The following is a 21111-nucleotide window of genomic DNA, read 5'->3' as shown; positions in this document are numbered from 1 at the left end:
ATAACGATTACTAGTTTTATTTGTTTAAATATAGGTACTATTTTAGTACAAAAAAAGGGTAATTTATTAAATCTATATAAAAAAATGTTTTATCCATATTTTAATACAAATAAGTTATATTGAACAATAATAATATACTGTCCATAAAAAACTAAAATAACTGAATCTCATCCTGTATTTGATGAAGAATTAAAAACAAAATGAACATACATTTTAGTATTATTTTACTGTGGAGGTAGGTAACATTACTTTTAGAGAAATGTATAAATTCCTGACATGTTTAGGAAATCCCGTTAAGAGCATATCCAATTCCACGGAGAGACTCAGTGAAAGAGTTATCAAAATGTCTAAATTGAACAAATCCAAATCTCCAACGTTATATCGTGGTGTAAGTTTCCACTTTTGTATGTACATACAGAGTACATACATAAATTTATTGTGTAAGTATGTTTTAAACTGGGTTAGAATTGCTCGATTCTCCTATATCGGTTTATTTCTAATATGGTAGTATTTCATGTTTGTACTCTTGTGTGTAGGTACAACATAAGAGTAGGTTCATCTACAAATAAATTGTAAATGTTTTAAATTAGGTAAGAATTACTAGATGTCCATTCAACTGATTATTTCCTAAATGGTTGTAATTTAAATATTGTATGTTAGTATAACGTACGAATATATGTGTGTCGGGTTGTGGTCCCGTGGTTAGTATCGCGGACTCTTAAGTCAGAGTTTCTCGGTTCCAACCCACTCTGCCACAATTTGATACCTATTTCTAATAATGAGCTGCTTAGGCTCACAGAAATAGTTTGAAATTGAAATATTTGTGTGAATAATTAAAACACAAATATTTCTCTTTTTTTTTAAATAAAAATAGAAAAATTATATATTTACATAAATATACTGTATGTTTTGAACTATGCTAAAATTGCTAGATTTCCATATAACAGTTCATTTCCAAAATAGTAGTGATTCAAGTTTGTACTCTCATATGTAAGTACAAAGTAGAAATACACACATAAATATATTGTATAAGTATGCTGTGAACTGGGTTAGAATTGCTATATGTCCTTTTAACGGATTATTTCCTAAAAAAGTCTACGTTAATACTCTTGTATATTAGTACAACGTATGAGTATGTACAAATATGTATAAATTGTGAAAGTATTTTTTTTAACTAGATTAGAATTACTAGATTCCTATATAACGGTTTATTTCTAAAATGGCAGTCATTAGAGTTTGTACTATTGTTTGCAAGTACAACGTGCAAGTATATGCACAAAAAAATTGTATAATTCAAATATATTTTGGACTAGGTTAAAAATGCTTTATTCTCATATAACATAACGAATAGCTTCTAGAATGGTTGTATTTAAAGTTTGTACACTAATATATATATATATATATATATATATATATATATATATATATATATATATATATATATATATATATATATATATATATATATATATATATATATATATATATATATATATATATATATATATATATATATATATATATATATATATATATATATATATATATATATATTATATATATATATATATATATATATATATATATATATATATATATATATATATATATATATATATATATATATATATATATATATATATATATATATATATTTGTATATATATATATATATATATATATATATATATATATATATATATATATATATATATATATATATATATATATTTATATATATATATATATATATATATAGGGTCCGCCATCTAAAGTTTTTTTTTTTAACTAGTGCTTATTTCGTGAATGGTAACACTTAGCTCATGTCTGATTTGACAGATAATTAGTTTTATCCTTCCGCTGAGCGAATATGGTTGTGTATACGCTTGAACAACGCTGGGAAATATTGCGACATTACTTTGAAAATCATGGTAATGTTGCAGAATGTGTGCGAAAATTGCGTACGGTTTTTGGAAGAAGAGAAGCACCGTCAGCTCCGTATGTTCGTTATCTTGTGAAAAAAGTGAAAGAAACTGGCATCCTCATCGATAAACCAAAGCGTGAAAAGCCAAAAACAGTGCGTACACCCGAGAATATCGATGTTGTGGCAGAAAGTGTGCGTGAAGCGCCATCAACATCAATTCACCGTCGTTCTCAACAATTGAACATTTCGGAGACATCATTGAGACGAATTTTGCATAAAGACCTTGGTATGACGCCATACAAAGTCCAATTGGTTCAGGAGTTGAAGCCAACTGACCATCCAATGCATTTTCGCTTCGCTGAGTGGGCCTGCGATCGACTTACAGAAGATGCCGATTTTGCCAAAAAAATCATCTTTTCGGATGAAGCTCATTTTGATCTTGGCGGGTATGTAAACAAGCAAAATTGTCGTATTTGGGGCACAGAAAACCCGCACGCATACATTGAAAAGCCGGTACACCCAAAACGAGTCACTGTTTGGTGCGGATTTTGGTCCAGAGGCATAATTGGGCCATTTTTCTTTGAAAATGAGCAAGGAGTGGCCGTTACAGTCAATGGCGATCGTTATCGGGCCATGTTGAACGGATTTTTGTTCACAAAAATTGAAGAGGAGGATATTGGCAACATTTGGTTTCAACAAGACGGCGCTACGTGCCACACAGCCGAAGCTACGAAGTTTTTTTTTTATAGCATTTTCAAAAAAAAAAAGTTATTTGGCGGACCCAAGTAAATACGTAAAATATTGTATAGGTACATTTTGAACTAGGTTAGAATTGCTACATTCCCATATACGGGTTTATTTAAAAATGAAAGTAATTCAATCATAAAAAAACTGACATCAAAGTTTTTTTTATACTGACGAAAAAGCAGACACCAAAATGTCAATTTCGGATTCCTGACAAATTTTTCACACCGTATTTTGTATGATTTTCTAACTTTTTTCGCAATGATACCGTTAACAATTCATACCTATAAAAGGAAAGGTATTGACAACGCCGTAAAGAATCTGACGGAAGAATTCGGAGGGATGATACCCTATTCCACTAAATAACTAAACTTCATACTCGATGTAGCTGTTGATATGACAGATGCCTATCCTCAAACCATACTAAGCTGTCTACGTATTTTTTTGTTACAGTATCAAATATGTAAATCAAATATGTATCAAAATGGCGATATACAAATCATCCAAGTTTATTATTATTATAAACGCCTCCATAGCACATTTTTATATATTTTCATGACATGGATTTTAATTTAGAATCCGAAGTAATTTTGATTTTTAATTCACTAAGAAAATTCCACTATTTCTTAAAACCTATTTTGTCACGTATTTCGACATATTCCACATCATTTTCAAACACCGTATGATGCCGAATGCACCGAAACACGTGTCACAAGATAGATTTAAATAAGCATTGGTAATTAATAAATTTAAATTTAAAATGGATAGATATTACATACAGGACAGAAAATATTTGAACCGCTAATTTTTATGTTTTAAATTATATAACTAACAAAATAACATCATAAAATAAATATGTATTTTGAACTTTATTTTTATGTCAACTGTATTCGAAGCAAACAACTACTTCTTCAAATCTTATAAATACTTAAAATATAAACCGAGTTTTATTTATTTTTACAGTGTTTATAAAATGAGCCTTTAAGTATTAGCAAAAAGATTCAAGAAAAAAAGTTTTTTTTTAACATTAAAAAAAAATATATATATACTCCAATAACCTGCAATATGCAATAGGGTATCAACAACTGACCCAAATAACAATTTAATTTTAAATTTAAATTCTTAACATCAATCAAAAATGTTTTAAACAATTCAAACCATAAAACTCTACAAATAAATGCACCCATGTTATAAAAATGCTCCTTCTTTTACCACCCTTACAAATTAATTAATGTTTTTGTTGTACGTAATTTTGAAATGAATGGAGAACAATGAAATGATACAAAATAATCAATTCTCATTTCCAAATGTACGCACCGCGTTAGCTATCTTGCTTATATACAAATAATTAACAACGTTTTAAGTGTGTCCAACACAAAGCTGGATTATCTCCAATTATAGGAGTTATTTTTCATATTATTTTTTGACATCTCAACATAGGTGAAGATGAATTTAAAAATGTAGGCATTTACGACCTATTGCTATACTTAAAATACGTATAATTAAATGTACGTATCATGTCCATGTAATTCTGTACCATTACACGTACATTTACTTAAAAACTAGACAATTACACTATATTTACTACAAAGATAAGAACTAGTCATAAAATATGTAGCTCGTTATGTTTCAATCGGACACAGGGTGTCCCAAAAATACCAATGATAAACCGTAAACAAAAAGCATTATTGTTATGTTACATATACAATACATTAGATTCTATCATCAGTAATAAATATTTATTATTGTTATAAGAACTATTACAATTGTACTAATATAAGAGTTTCTGCTTAATAAAAAGCTTCTTTACATCTCACCAATAGATGTCTCTAGTGAAGTTCTAGTGATTCATGAACAAGGTTTCTAAATTGGTTCATATATATAGAACTTTCAAGAATTTGAGTAGTGTGGTTGTCAATAATGGGTAGAATTGGTGAATGTTACACGCGTGTAAAGTGATTACTTAAACCAGCCTATGACGGTCGTAAGCCCTGTAAATGCCCAGACTTCCATATTCTTCTACATCTTTGATGAGATGTCAAAAAATAATATGAAAATAACTCCTGTAATTGGAGATAATCCAGATTTTGTGAACAAGTATTTGGACACACTCAAAATGTTGTTAATATTACAATTGTATTTATTTACATTTCTACTCATAACATATCTTATACTTGTTACACTGTGCCTCCCCAAAAAAATATTATGTTCTTGTCCTTGGAGATTAACTTACACTAAATGTTGATTGTTTTTACTTAATAAAATGTATTTTATTCATCTTTAACTGCTTTTTTAGTGGAGTTTATTTCAATTAACAATATATAATAAGAATTTAATTTATTTTTCAGGATTTTATCTTCTATTTTCTGTATCTGCGGGGAGGTTATTGAAATATTAAGTTCTCTAATTATTGTCACAATATTATTTTTTTATGTGTTTTTGTTAATAAAATACAAGTAAGTAGACTCAAAAAAATATGTGTTTGATTTAAAAATTCATACATTTATTTAAATTTCTTTTCAATTTTGGTATTGTAAATCATTTTGGAATTGTAAAATCATTTTGGAATCTCAAGAATATTTTTTTAAGATTCAAGTATACATCACTCTTTAATAATTGAATGATTGTTGTTTTTTTATAAAGTTTCTAAATTCAAGACTTAAAATTTTAGAATAATAATCTTCGTTTATTTTATTATTATTTTCAATTTAATGATATTGAAAATAATAATTATAATAATCGTGTTTTAATATACTCATAAAGCGGTTTTTTAAAAGAGTTTTATTTTTATATTTTTATCATCATATTTTTTCACAACGTATGGGCAAAAAAAAAATAATATAATATTTGCTTCTATATACCGAGACAATAAATACTTAACACTTCATTTGGTTAAATTAAAATAGAAAATATATACGTTCTATGTTTCTAGATGACGGATACATTACTTACTATAACTATTCACATTAAACATATTTCATGTCGTACTTTATTAATACCTTACGCGCAATTAAAATAAAATTGAAACATAATATACTTTTGAAACATGCTGTTACACCTGTCGCAAGTGTCACCATAAAGATAAATAAGTTCCCACGTTCGCAGTAAAACAACGATAATTCCTGACTGGTTTCGATTACACTCACTCGTGGCATCTTCAGAGCGCGAGACAAACTACCGCCCCCCGTCAGCGTTCGCCATGGTAAGTGATGACTTAATCCTCCAACCTGTAACGATGTCAAACACATGGGCGTCCCGTGATCGATTTTTGTTTTTAAATATGCGTGAGACTTGAAACATTCTAGGTTCTAGAAACAGTTGTTTGTGCTCCACAGTACTGTGTCATGAGACAGATGTGGTTTTCAATCACAAGTAGAATTCAATATATCGTTCCAAACATTTTTAATTTGTTGCAGACGTAGGTTAGAGGTCAAAATAAAATATGGAACAAAGGCAAAATAAAGGAATGGGTAAATGATCAAGAGTTAATTCTATGAATATTGTAAAATAGTTTTTATTTTTTATTTTTTACTTTCTTTTTTTAAGTAAAAATCAATATTAACAATAAAAATGTATTTTAAAAGAACTCCACTGACGAGACACACAAAGCGGCTTGGCGAGGGTCTGCAAAAAATTGTTATAATTTTTTTTTTTTTTAAATAAATGTATACAGTTTATGTAAAAAATTAAATAAATTGGGGAATGTTGCACGTAGTGATCACTTTACCATTCAATGTCAGGTCATAAGGCTTGTTAATACCCAGTCTTCTGTATTCTTCTTCATCTATGTTGAGATGTGAAAAAATATAAAACTACGTATTATAATAACATGATTAAAAAAACATCGAAAACACTTAGGTAATGTTTCCATGAAATAAAAAAAATTATGTGTTTTCTGAATTAGTGATGCAAATATTATACTATTTTATTATCCAGCATTAATAATCTAAGTGGTCTTACTTTGTCCTAGAACTTATAGAAAATATGGTAAAAAAATAAAAAATTTGTTAAATTCTGTATATTTTGTTAAAATCTCTTAAAAGAATGGCTCAATTTTTTGTCCAATAACAAACGATAACAGTTTCGTAATAAATTTATTCGCTGTCAATAATCCTCAAATTGATATTATTTTATTCAATCTAATCAGACTAATATATTCCACAGCACGAAAAAACATAATTTCCGATAGAGAACTCGTGGTAAATATTCATATGCTTTTAAGAGTTTGAGTTTTTTTTGGCAGAGTATTATTATGTTCGATGTTTGATGCATATTATTTACGACAGCAAAATATATTTAAACCGCTTTTAAATTATAATTTTAATCAATCACAATCACACACAAATAAATTAAATTTAGCTTCTACATTAAAAATATATTTACCTATCTGAGCAATGTGTGAATCTAAATATAAAAGTAAAATACTTATACTTGCATTTATAAGATCATTTTTAAGCTTATTAATGTAAACATAACTAATTTTGGAGACTAAAGATATACGCTTATATACGCTAATAAACGCTTACCTGTTGGTGAGAACATCTATACGTATAGTTCTCGAAACTAGGCGTGTCTATATTAACAAACTTAAGGGTGGTGACTGACCGGAGCATTTCGTCATAATGTAACGCCGTAACATTGCTCGCGGCGAGCATCAGCGAGCATACGAAACTATGGATGGAGCGCTCGGCTCGCTGTACTGACTGCTCGTATCGTAACGTGTTACGTTACGACGAAATGGCTTCGGTCAGTCACCACCCTAAGAATGGTCTAATACAAATGTTTTATATTTCTATCCACGTATATTTATTTTAATACCAAATCAATCAATAATAAAATTTTAAAAGAAACTGAATACATTAATAAAAACATTTTTAAAGACTAAACTGTTTATTTAAAAAAAAAAATTTAAGATTTGTTCCACGTGTCCAAACCATCTCAACACTCCTCTACATCTCCTTAGTTTACTTTTTTATATATTTTACTCCTATATCCAAAAATCTAAAGAGCAGGACTTATAACCATTGGTAATCTCAAGTTGACGTTGTGGTGACAGATACGGTGCTCAATGCACCATTTGTATATAAACGGGTATCAATAAAAGGAACTAACCTTAAAAAGTCACGTATTTAACCGCGTTAGTGCTGAGATTTTTGTCAAATGTAGATATGCTAAAATTACTAATGACTTTGCTAAAATGGTCTATTTTAAATTTAGTACGTATGAACAAAAAAATAAGTTTTTTTAAAGATTTAAAAATTAATAAAAAATCTCAAATAAAAGGATATTATTAAATATTACTACAATACATTTGTTTTCTCTGTTCAGATTCGGGAAGTCTACTTTCTTATATGTCTATTTTACGAACCATACAAGTCTTCCGAAGAAATAATGCTTGCTACAGTTCTTATCCTATTTTAGTGGCACTAGTGATGAGATGAAGTAATAGGAGAAGATAATATAGAAAGTAGTAGATGATAATGAAAAGTAATGGGATGAAATAATCATAAAATTGATGACGCGGATCCCACCGCCCACCACTGGGCAAAGCGATATTTATTGTCGCTTCTCATCTTCCGAGTCGAATAAAAAATCGTATTTAATGCCCCGACAATGCGACAGGCATATTACATTCCCTGAAGAGCTCGGTTTACTTAGATTTATTATTTATTATAACTTCATTCTGCTTTCAACATCTGATGTTATAAATTATCTCATCTCTCTTCATTTAATTATTTGATTCCAAACATTTTCATGAAGAAATTCTTGTATATTTTTTCAAGTGCCGAATCATTATTCTGTCAACCTTTCTTTAATAAATTTCGGTTACAATTATTTTTATTTGATCTAGTTTATTAAAACCATATTAATAATTATACAGTGAAAAAAAGTACTGGGATACTAGTGCAAAAAATATTAAATTCTTTTTTAAAAAAATATATATTTTTAGCAGAGATGAAAACAAAAAAGTTACATTAAAAGTATTTTTCACTTTTACTTTTTATTTCAAACCTAAATCATTTCCAATTATGCATAGGGCACTGCAGCATACTACGTTGTTTCATAAATAAATAAAACAAGCTAAATGGTACATATTACAAAATCAATGACACGTCGTTGACCTCACAAAAATTTCACACAAATTATATATATATATATATATATATATATATATATATATATATATATATATATATATATATATATATATATATATATATATATATATATATATATATATATATATAAATTTATATATATATATATATATATATATATATATATATATATATATATATATATATATATATATATATATATATATATATATATATATATATATATATATATATATATATATATATATATATATATATATATATATATATATATATATATATATATATATATATATATATATATATATATATATATATATATATATATATATATATATATATATATATATATATATATATATATATATATATATATATATATATATATATATATATATAAATATGTGTGTGTGTGTGTGTGTGTGTAATCTTACAAAAAGTATTAATAATGATGTGCTAAGATGATCAAATAATCTCTGTCTGTATTTTGTCCTGAGATCAACCAAGTAGATTTCTGGATACCTATTTAGAAGTGTCTGCGCATCTTAGTGAGATTTTTATTACGTATATACACTGGATTGTTTGCTTTTATATGTACGCATTTCCACAATCCAATCATCTCACCCAAGGAGCGTAACTTGAATCTCTTAACCCTCTCCACCCGCAATACGCCAAAACAAGACACTTCAATTGAGCCTTTAATCGCGAACGAACCTATTATTCTCACAACTATTTACTGTTTTTTCTTTCTTTTGATCAAATACCTTTGTTATCTATCTGATTTTGAAATAAAATTGTATTTACATTCATTTTCAACTTTAATTTAAGTTATTGAGTTATTATTTCTTTGAATTTTATAAAATAAAATTCTGCTAAATGAAATCTGGTAAATCCAGATATATTTGTATATTTCCCAGGCTTAGTCAAGTACTAATTCAAATCTTCAAAAAAAAATCACATATAAACTCTCTTTCTCAAATCTACCAAAATATTTAAAATCAGAAACCGTTTATGTTTATAAAAAAACTCGTATTCTTGTTTAGACTCGTATTTTGAGAAATAAAAAGACTTTGTTTTTTGATCCACTCACATTTTTATTAACAGCCAACTAGTTTCGGCAACAATATGTGGCCCTCTTCAGGGTTAATGACTAAATATAAAATTAAGCCTCACAAATTAAACTCTGAAGAGGGCAACAAGTTGTTGCCGAAACTAGTTGGTTGTTAATAAAATTGTAAGTGGATCAAAAAACAAAGTCTTTTTATTTCTCAAAATAATATGTCACTATGATCCACAAAGTTAATGCTTTCAATATTCAAAAAATAAAAAAATTAACAAAAAATTTGAATGAAGAGTTTTCTGCTAAATTGCGATCGAATATAAACGATATTTACTGACATAATTGGAATTTTTTATTTCATATATAATTATTTAAAAGTGAGACAAACTTCGTCACCACTCACTATTTGCACTCCATTGATTACCATATAGCAAGTGCTTTTGCATGCTAGCATATTTCCTCGAATAATCATGCTATGTAGGGGTTAAACACTCGTTTCGAGTTCCGAGAATATGTGCTATGCGGGTATGTGCTATGGGGGTATGTTTTTTGCCAGACTTTTACACTGAACCCCACTTTCTTCCGCTGTCTTAAACATAAAGAAGAAAGGATTCGCCCGTTCGTGGAATGGATCTACTCGTTCAGCTGCCATTTTGTTATAGGGAATTCCATTTTCGATAATCAATATATCTATTCACAATGGAAACTAAATTACAAAAAAATATTGCGTTATTTTCCAGGGTTAAACACTGAATAAAAATGCATTTTAATATATGTGTATTTATTTTTTTCCGTTATTCTTCGATTCTAAGATTATTGTGTTATGTCAGCATAACATTACTTAAAGGATAAAATACATTCAAATTAAAAAATTTTTAAAGATAAATATTTGTGTTTTTATTATTTTCACAAATATTTCAATTTCATACTATGTGTGTGGGCCTAAGCGACTCATTATTAGAAATACACATCAAATCTGTAGTTTTTTCCACTTACATTTTATTTGACTAGTATATGATTTACATCAACAAAAAAATTTTCATTTATAATTAAAATTAAAATAAATTTCACTGTATGCACAGTACCTTTTATTCAAATAATGTGTGATATACAGATATTTATGTGTTAATCAGTCGAATCGAAAAAAGTGTTTTTCTTTGTAAATAAAAATCGTTATTTTACCTCAATGGCAGCGCCTTCTATTGAACGTGACAGCAATAAACGTAATACTAATGACTGCTCATGGCATAATTTTTCCCCCCATAGATACACCGAAGGAAAGTCAATAATACAGATATTTACAACATGTTAAAGTGTCCAAATACTTGTTCACAAATTTGACATTTCAAAATTTAAAAAATTATGTTTTCTGGCATTATGTAAAAATAATCATGGATCCAGATCTTACAAAAGAGTCTTTGCTAACAATAAAAGCTTTCACAAAACAATATTGATTGCTTTTGTGAACTCATATGTTCTGTGTCGTGAGATTTGTCATACAATCGCTCACTCCTTTCAAAAACGTTATATATCAAAAATCGACAATATTCAGTTATGCATGTTTTTGGAATGCCCAGAAAATGTAATATATCCCAGCAAAAACGGCATATTTTTAACTTAATATTTACCCGCCATACTGCAGAAAGTGAAATTTTAGAGAAAAGGTATCGTTCAATTATTTTTTTAAATATCCTAAATATTTTTGAAATGTAGATAAAACCTTCAGGATTTATCTGAAAAGATCTGTTGCACAGTAAAAAGTTCAATAAGTGGCTTAATATTAATTTTTAATACATTTTATTATATTCTTAAACTTTAAAAACGATCTCCTGAAAAATAAAGTTTTTTGATTTATGACGTTGTTGAAAGGAGTGAGCGATATATCTGAGCGAGTTCCAAAAAGTTTAGTAGTGTGGTTGTCAATCAATGGTAGAATGATGAACGTTTCACGTGTACAAAGTAATCACTTTAACAGTCTTTGACAAGTCATAAGCCCTGTAAATACCCATGCTTTTATTTTCTTCTTCATCTATGTTGAGATATCAACAAAATTACAGATATTGCTTATCCTCATTTTGAATTAAGTCTGAAGCAAATAAAAAAAATACATGGGTAGAATTTCCTCAATCCATAATCAAATGTCGTAATTTTACCCTTCACCGTTTTATTTCTCTTATGGGATTGATAAAGTCAATTTGCGATAAGGTAATATTTATCCCCTTTTTAAATCTGTGACAGTAACTGATGAAGAAAGCCACTATCTGTAATAGCACTATGGGGACAGAAATATTCCTGTTTTGTTTGCAGCTGTTTGATAAGCCACTAGGAAAAGTATAATAATAAAAGGGTTTGACCAGACGTGGGTGTCCATGGAATGTATGCTATAAGGTGGCACATAATTTTTTTGATATAATTTATATTTCAAGCACTAACTTTGTGATTTTCCATTTTATAATTAAAATGTTTTTCAAAACCGGTATACATTATTATTAAGTTATTATACAATATTTATAGTGATTTCAAAACAATGTTATATTTTAATTATATTTTATTTAAACTCATATAATGCCTTATGTATAAAGTATATTCTTCATGTGTAAAAAATTAAATTCTCTATATTTTCATAAAATTTCGTTTTTTTCTTTATTTATTTTTCAATGTGTTTTTTTTATGATATACGTACACAAATAATTCGCTTCAATACTTTTTCAGATAAGCCTAAGCGGCTTGAATAAAAAATATATATCAAGTTGTAGTAGACTGGCGGCCGATCAAGATGACACTGCGTCTTTACGATTTAGTGCCTTATGCACCATTGGGTACGGACAAGGATAAGAATGAAAAGAATACAACGCAAAGATAAGTTTGTTTATTATATCCATGAAAATCTAGACGAATTACTAAACGAAGGTTTTAAGGTGTGAAAAAATAATTTACATGTATAGGTACTTATCGGTATTTTTTTATAAGGTTTAAGTTTTGTACGGACATTTCTTTGTGGAATTGCATTTTATAAAATAAAATAACAACTATATAGTTTTTTCCACATGAATTTTATTTTACCAGTAACCGGGTTTCGTCGTAACCGATATCATCAGGATATTTTTACTCTGTTTCTTGCCTTATATTCCGCGTATGGCAAATATTATAACAGAGCTATTAAATTACAGTTTTTACAGTTCATGAATATCAATATACAATTGTAAGATATACAAAATATATAATGTATGAACACTATAATTGTGTCGTAGACTTTGAATCAGAAAACCATGTGTCAAAGGCTCAAATTAAATTCCGTTTCGTGATCAGCGCCCTTAAACTAAGTATAAATATCAATCATTAGATTATTTACCAAACTCAACGAATCTCGGTTTTCATATTAATTTTTAATAAACATATTTTTTTAGTTAGTAATATACTGTTTCAAATTACTTCATCATTATTATCAATGTTTCCTTTAACAAAAAATCTTGTTCTTTAACTCCCCCCCCCCTTCCCCATATTTATTAACCAATATATACCCCTAAATGTATTTTTTGTTCGTTAGTTTTAATTTTTACCAGAAGATGAAAAGATCTGTAAGTTTTCAAAACTAGTCGTATGTATAAATAAAACTCATTAAAGTGGTATATTCAAGTGTTCAATTTAAAAAAAATAATCAACATGTCATTCCACAAAGTTGATGCCGATTTAATAAATAATTTACTTTATAAAGTTTCACAAAAATGTACATACCCAAGTTAAAAAAACTAAATAAAAACAAACAAACAACCACTGAAACAATACGTGTATTGATAATAACACCAAAAAAACATTCAGTAAAATCTCGTCCGAGCAATATTAAAAAACATCATTTTCACCGCTGGTCTAACTGTCGCGTTCGCCAATCTTTTTTGTCACGAAAACATTGAGTCGGTCTCATTACCAGAATATTTCCCGCGTTTTTCGCGGCGCCGAGCGAGCGCGAGGCCATTAAATGCGAAACATGCATTTTACTCCTGAACCGCGTCCCGAAATTGCGTCGAGTCAGATAAATTTGGCTGCAATTCCGCGGACCGGGTGTCGCTGAAGGGTCATTTTGGTATGCAGCTCGCTCTCGCGTCCGGCTCGGTCAAAAATGTGGCCACTCTTCAAACTTTTGATATTCTCTATTCAAATTTTAAATCGTAACTTTTGAAACGACAAAATATAAAAAAGAAATGTGTGTTTTTTTATTAAATTAAATGCTTTGATGATTCTATAAATATTGCGAGCATAAAGAGTTTTGTTTATTGGAAAAAAGTAAATTGTAAAATAATATTTTTTAATTAATAAATAAAAATGTATAAATGTAAAATGTATATATATATATATAAATATAAACATAAATGTTTATGTTTATTTTTAAACAAAACAGTTTGTTTTATGACATTGGTTTACTTGATTTTAAGCAAGAAGCGCATTATTATAAACATAGATTCCTTAGCACGGAAATTCGATAAGTGAAGAATTTTTAATTTTAATTTAAAAAATCAGCTGTTTTTTTTTTAAATATATGTTAAATATATATTCTCTCACTTCAAAAAAATTTTAACTGATACATCTCAGCGCTTGATAGGTTTCAAACAGTTAACAGAGACATATAAATCAATTTGTTTAAATACTGTAAAAGTATTATGCACAGTAGGTATTATTGAAACTACGTCAAAAGAATTATATGCGTAAAAAACTTTTTATTTTTAAAGATTTTTATTTTTTTCAATTTTCGTTGAAATATGTTGAAAAAAATATATTACCACTATCTATAATAATAACAATAATTTCATAAATTTTTGAATTTCAAAATACAAAAATATTTATATTTTATGTACATAAAATAAATAATACACATACATTATTTTAAATCACTTTTTTAGTACCATTATTCTAACCGGTTTCGACAAGCATCTTGTTTTCTGCGGGGATGGATACGTACGTCCCAGTCTGAATAGTTTTCGTCGAAATCGGTCGGAATAATAGTACCAAAAATAAAGTTGAAAAAAAGACAATATGTACATATGTCGATAAAAATATCTGTAAAACGTTTTAGAATCTCTGTATAATAGTTAAGTACCTACTTTATGTTGGCTTTTTGTGCTGTTGGCAAAAATAGTTCATAAGGGATGAAATGGCAAAACACGACAGGTCACAGCGCACATGTTGGAACTATTGCGTTGTCGTTTAGCCTTAGTTATTAGTGGCCACCTTTGTTCTATCATTTCATGAACGACTTTTCTACGCACTGAAATGTAAGCGAACATCATCCTTATTGTATCAAAGATTTAACAAAGGTAATTCGTTTTTACTCATTTTCTATTTTTGTCAATATTTTTTAGATTTGTTATAAAAGCTTCTCTTGGCTTGTGTCACGGACTCTAAAATTTTTGAGTTTGAGCCCACTTTACCACAATTTGATACCTAAGGGCTCTTCAGGTAGTATTTTACGAAAATAGCGCTAAACAAATTATCCAAATGATTATTATTACTATTATTTGTAACATTATAATTTTAAAATAATTATAATATTCAATATTTTTTTTGTAATTTTAATTACTGTCTTAATGAAAACTTTCAGACAAATATATGATATATCTTCGAAAGGTGAAACGAAAGAATGCGATACTAATTTGAACATTACCTAATTTATTTATTTGGTAGTCACTGTGTGGTAAAATCCATACATTTATGAAATAAAATTAAGTTTTACTTGGTAAACACCACTACATCTTAAAATCTATTTTTGCACGTGTTTCGATAAATTTAGCATCATTTTCTTGGTGTTTGAAAAAAATGGTAATTATCAAGGAAAATTTAATTTAAAATAAGCATTTAAAATCAAATTAAGAAATATGCGATGAGATGGTTGGGACATGCGGAACAAATCAGTGAGAACAGAACAGTTAAACAAATTTATGGGGCGAATGTATTTGGAAATAGGAGCTGAGAAAGACCGGAAAAAATATGGCATGATCAAATATATCAATTATAGTACCTTAATGTAGTTAAGTCAGGAATAATCGACAATCGGTATCAATGAGAAATACATGCATATAGTAGTATGTACGAGGCGAATATTGTTTGCAAAGGCCGAGTGGTGTGGCATTCTATTCTCTCTGCCTACCTCAGCGAGGAAACGGTGTGATGATTAGTTAGTTGGTTAGTTTATTTTCACAGAAATGGTTTCTATTTGCATTGTATACGAAAAATCATTATGAAAACAAGTTTTCATCGAAACATAACACACCTTATTTATGGCATTTATTCAAGATAAAATAATAAAAATGCTAATATTCACATTTCTCTGTTATTATGTTTTACAGAAAAATAAATCAAGACCATTTCGGATATAATGAGAATCTTATCCTTACAGTATTCTTTATATCCTGATAATTTATATTATTTTGTAAGATTTTGAAATACGGCGTGGAGAAAGAAATAATGTTCACACGCCATTACATTTGGCGTATAATTTTGAAGCCATTTGTAAAAATAAATTTTGCTTAAGTGTTCGTTTCGTCCGAGTCATTTCGTGATAATGTAACGCCATTAGAGGGCTATTTTTAACAATTTTTTTTTATTGTTAAATTTTTATAACGTTACTATTTTAAGTCATAAATATATTTTGTTTAATCTCAAATTTAAATATGATTTTATAAAATTCAAGATTTTTATAACATAAATGATTTTGAATTTTAGTAACAATACTCAAAACATGCAAAATATGAAATGAAAATAATATTATTGATATATAAAGTATTGACTTTGTGATTTTCCACTTTCAAACTTACAAAAAAACTTTGTTTTCAAATCATATTGCGTATGATATTAAAACTTAATTATAATGTCAACCGGTTTCGAAGCAAACGGTGTTTTTCTCGGGCACTGGATTAATCCCCCTAAAAATACTACCAATGTATTCGTAGTCATCGTAAGGTGTAAATATTTTACGAATGTTTTGAAAACCATTCCGTTATGTGGAAGGATATAAGACCATTGCACATATCGCTCACTCCTTTCAAGAACGTCATAAATCAAAAAACTTGATTTTTCAGGAGAACGTTTTTAAAGTTTATAAATATAACACAATATATTAAAAATAAATATCAAGCCACTTATTGAACTTTTTACTGTGCAACATATATTTTTAGATAAAATCTGAAGGTTTTTTCTCCATTTGAAAAATATTTAGTATATTTTAAAAAATAATTAAACAAAACGTTTTCTTCAAAATGCAAAATCAACACTTTCTGCCCTGTAGCGGGTAAATATTAAGTTAAAAATATGCCGCTTTTGCTGGGATATAGTACATTTTCTGGACATTTTGAAAACATGCAAAACTGAAAATTGACGATTTTTGATTTATGACGTTCTTGAAAGGAGTGAGCGATATGTGTATGTCCTCACCAAAACATTACATATCCATTATAAATGATTTTAAGTAATTAGGAATTCTTGCTTGTGGTCCGATTTAATGATGTCATATTGGTTTAACACAGGATTGGTCACGTTTTGTCGCAACTTTAAATATGATTTCTTTTTTTTTTTCAGATTTGCATTAAATTGATTTTTTTATACAATATTGGAAATGTAACTTTTTGATGAGGATCTCCACATATGTATATACAGGATTCAATAATTAATGCAATGTGGATGTTCTTTAATGGGCAGAATGGTGAACGTTATGAATGTGTATAAAGTGATCGCTTAAGTCAGGTGAATGCCAGTTCGTAGGCCCTGGGATGCTCAGACTTCCATATTCTTTTATAAAAAAAGAAGAATGATACATGCTTCATATCAAGTTGAGACACTTTTAAAATTAACTTTTTGTCTGAATTTTTATTTGGCCATCCCTGAACGCGGTCACGTTTTTAACTTTCGTCCAGCGCTGGCCATAAGTCAACAGATGACAGCGTCTCCTGCATTGTGCCGTATCCGCCGCGAGACGCGGGATGCTGCTGTTTCCCAACATGCATTACTTGTCCCGGACAATATACAAGGGAACAGGTGTTCCACTCTCCAGGTTTCAGTTTGCCAGCTCCCGGCCGTTATTGCTCGCGGTCCAGAAACTTTGAAATTATCCCTCCGCTACCGCCGGCCAGCGGTCCAAAAATTGTTATACAGTTTGTACGAACCCTGCTGTTGCATTATTACCTTGTAACTTAACTTCTGTCATACCTTCCTGTATTTCCGACAGTTATAAAAGTTACAATTATGATTTAATAGAAAAATATAACTAACCCTCACGCCGCTTTCCGCAGGGGTGGGCAGAGAGAATGAAACGTTACATCAATCTGTTTTTCGACATGTATCTCTTCGTAATATTTTTTTTTAATCTCATCAAAGATGAAGAAGAATATAGAAGTCTGGACATTTACGGGGCTGACGACCGTCATAAGCTGGTTTAAGTGATCACTTTACACACTTGTAACATTCGCCAATACTACCCATTATTGACAACCATACTACTCAAATTCTTAGAAGTTCTATATTTATGAACCAAATTAGAAAACTTGTTCTTGAATCACTAGAACTTCACTAGAGACACCTATAAGTGAGATGTAAAGAAGCTTTTTACTAAGCAGAAACTCTTATTTTAGTAGGTGAGGTCTGAATCCTGGATTATAATCACACACATGAGAAACACCAGATAACACCATTTTCATTTTTATTATTTAAGCTTATAATTTGACCAGATAATTTATTTACAACATTTTGAGTGTGTCCAAATACTAGTATTTGGACACATTCAAAATGTTATGTCTCTTCATACATACCCGCCGATTACTCAAACTCTACACCTGACCACACATTCTGCTGGATGGTGCGATTTTTTTCTAGGTCTTTCTTTGCTCTTATTTAAATTAAATTGGTCTCATATTTTTTTACCGCTCTTTCCTCATACATTCGTTACATATGTCTAAACTATCTCAAAACTTATTTCTTAATTTTATCCATATTGCTTATCTCAGCTTTACATTATTTCCTTATTTCACCATTCGAACATCTGTCATGCATCGTTTTACCGTACATTCGTCTAAGCGCATTTCGACTGCAATTATTCTTCATTCAGTATTTCTGCATTTGCATTCAGTCTATATTTCATCATTCTTTTGCCAACTTCATGCCTTTCTTCTTTAATGTTTAAGCAGAATGTCTCTCTGATTTAAATCCTTTTATATAGTTTTAAACAAAAATTGTCATGAGCATTTAACTAGAAAAAAGGATAAAATAAGACTGCCATTTATGAAAAAAACAGAGTCGCAAAATTGTTTAATGTATAAGAGTTTAAAAATGTATGATGACATGCCTGAATGTATGAAGAATGAAAAGAGTCTGAAAAAATTTAAGAATAAATGTTTTGTGTACTGTAAGGAAATGTAAAAATATCGTAGTCGTACAGGAGAAAGTGACTAACTACCAAAACGTAACATGTTCAGGAGGGCCATTTAAGTCACTTTTGTTTTGCAAGAAAATAAACATCAATGCAGTTAGTATTTTTTACCAAGTCAGTATATTATACTTCCAAGTTTAAAATCATTTGGGATTTGTCCAGGGCAATATTAAGCTAGTAAGATATCAAATAGTCAATGATCACGTTTTTGTAAAACAATGCACTTGGTCACTTTCTCCTGTATGACTACGATATGTAGATGAAGTAAATTAAGTGTAAAAATTATTTATATTATGTAATATAAGCTAACTAAAGAAATAATAAAAATAATAATAATAATAAAATATCTTCAGCACTGTTGACATTAAAAGTTTTGGCCAGAAATTATGCTTCACACCCTCCCTTCACTTGAATCAGTGGCTACTTTTGAAAGACCTAGTATTTCTTACCAAGTATAATTTGATGACTTAATATTCGTAGGGTTGCCATGTTTCGAAGTACCTGCTCTTGTAATAAGAAGCCAGCGCAGGTCTTGCATTATCGCTGCCGAATGCCTTGCGAACCCGATTGTTTTCAAGTGTAATCACTCCACCTCAGCACGTGGCGTGCCCGTAATGGATTCATTAGGCGGATACAAGGCGCTTTGGTCGCGTGGGGCCAATGAAGATTTATTATCCCAAATTATAGTAAACGTGTTCGAAACTGACGCCAAATGCATCAGACTTGCGAACAAAACTGCACAATATTGCACACTTTTCCGCCAAATGAACCGAGACATTTCACTCGAAATGCAACTATGTAGTTCTGTACGTATGTTGTTCTCTTTAAGGCAGTAAAGCGATAAGTTCACGTAATTTTCATGACCTGAAATGAAATTATGTACATTAATAAAATTTCGTAGACTTTTACCTAAGCGCAGGCTGATCACTTTTCTCTCATATATTTAACGATCGAAATAACATTACTTCTATACGATTCAGTGCTCTATACTCCATAGTGTGCGGTTAAAACTTACACGTTTATCCCAACGGACAATAGTTTAGGGTATATTTTAAGAGTATTTTTTTTACATTTCGTCCACTACCGTAATGTAGTGTTTAGTTTGGTCGACTACCGTATCGGAGATCCCAGGGTTGATTCCCAAAAGTGTCGAAATAATTATTTACAACATTTTGAGTGTGTCCAAATACTTGTTCACAAAATCTGGATTATCTCCAATTACAGGAGTTATTTTCATATTATTTTTTGACATCTCATCAAAGATGAAGAAGAATATGGAAGTCTGGGCATTTACGGGGCTTACGACCGTCATAGGCTGGTTTAAGTGATCACTTTACACACATGTAACATTCACCAATTCTACCCATTATTGACAACCACACTACTCAAATTCTTGGAAGTTCTATATATATGAACCAATTTAGAAACCTTGTTCATGAATCACTAGAACTTCACTAGAGACATCTATTGGTGAGATGTAAAGAAGCTTTTTACTAAGCAGAAACTCTTATATTAGTATGTGAGATCCCAATCCTGGATTATAATCACACACATGAGAAACGCCAGAAAATACCATTTTCATTTTTCAAAATAATATGAAAATAACTCCTGTAATTGGAGATAATCCAGATTTTGTGAACAAGTATTTGGACACAATTAAAATGTTGTAAATAAATTATCTGGTCAAATTATAAGCTTAATAATAAAAATGAAAATGGTATTTTCTGGCTTTTCTCGTGTATGTGATTATAATCCAGGATTCGGATCTCACATACTAATATAAGAGTTTCTACTTAGTAAAAAGCTTCTTTACATCTCACCAATAGATGTCTCTAGTGAAGTTCTAGTGATTCAT

The 21111-nt window shown here is 29.2% G+C and overlaps 1 protein-coding gene across 1 annotated transcript in view; it reads left to right on the top strand.

Annotated features, from left to right (window-relative positions):
• The window catches only part of LOC148300784 (uncharacterized), a 491440-nt gene that overhangs the window by 394186 nt on the left and 76143 nt on the right, over window positions 1-21111 (top strand). The gene's annotated exons all lie outside the window — the stretch shown is intronic.

The sequence above is a fragment of the Brachycentrus maculatus genome, unplaced genomic scaffold (assembly GCF_059751285.1).
Source record: "Brachycentrus maculatus isolate JH-2025_06_01 unplaced genomic scaffold, ASM5975128v1 h1tg000656l, whole genome shotgun sequence".
NCBI lineage: Eukaryota > Metazoa > Arthropoda > Insecta > Trichoptera > Brachycentridae > Brachycentrus > Brachycentrus maculatus.
The sequence above is the reverse complement of the archived record's forward strand: the minus strand, read 5'-3'. Positions and strand labels throughout refer to the sequence as shown.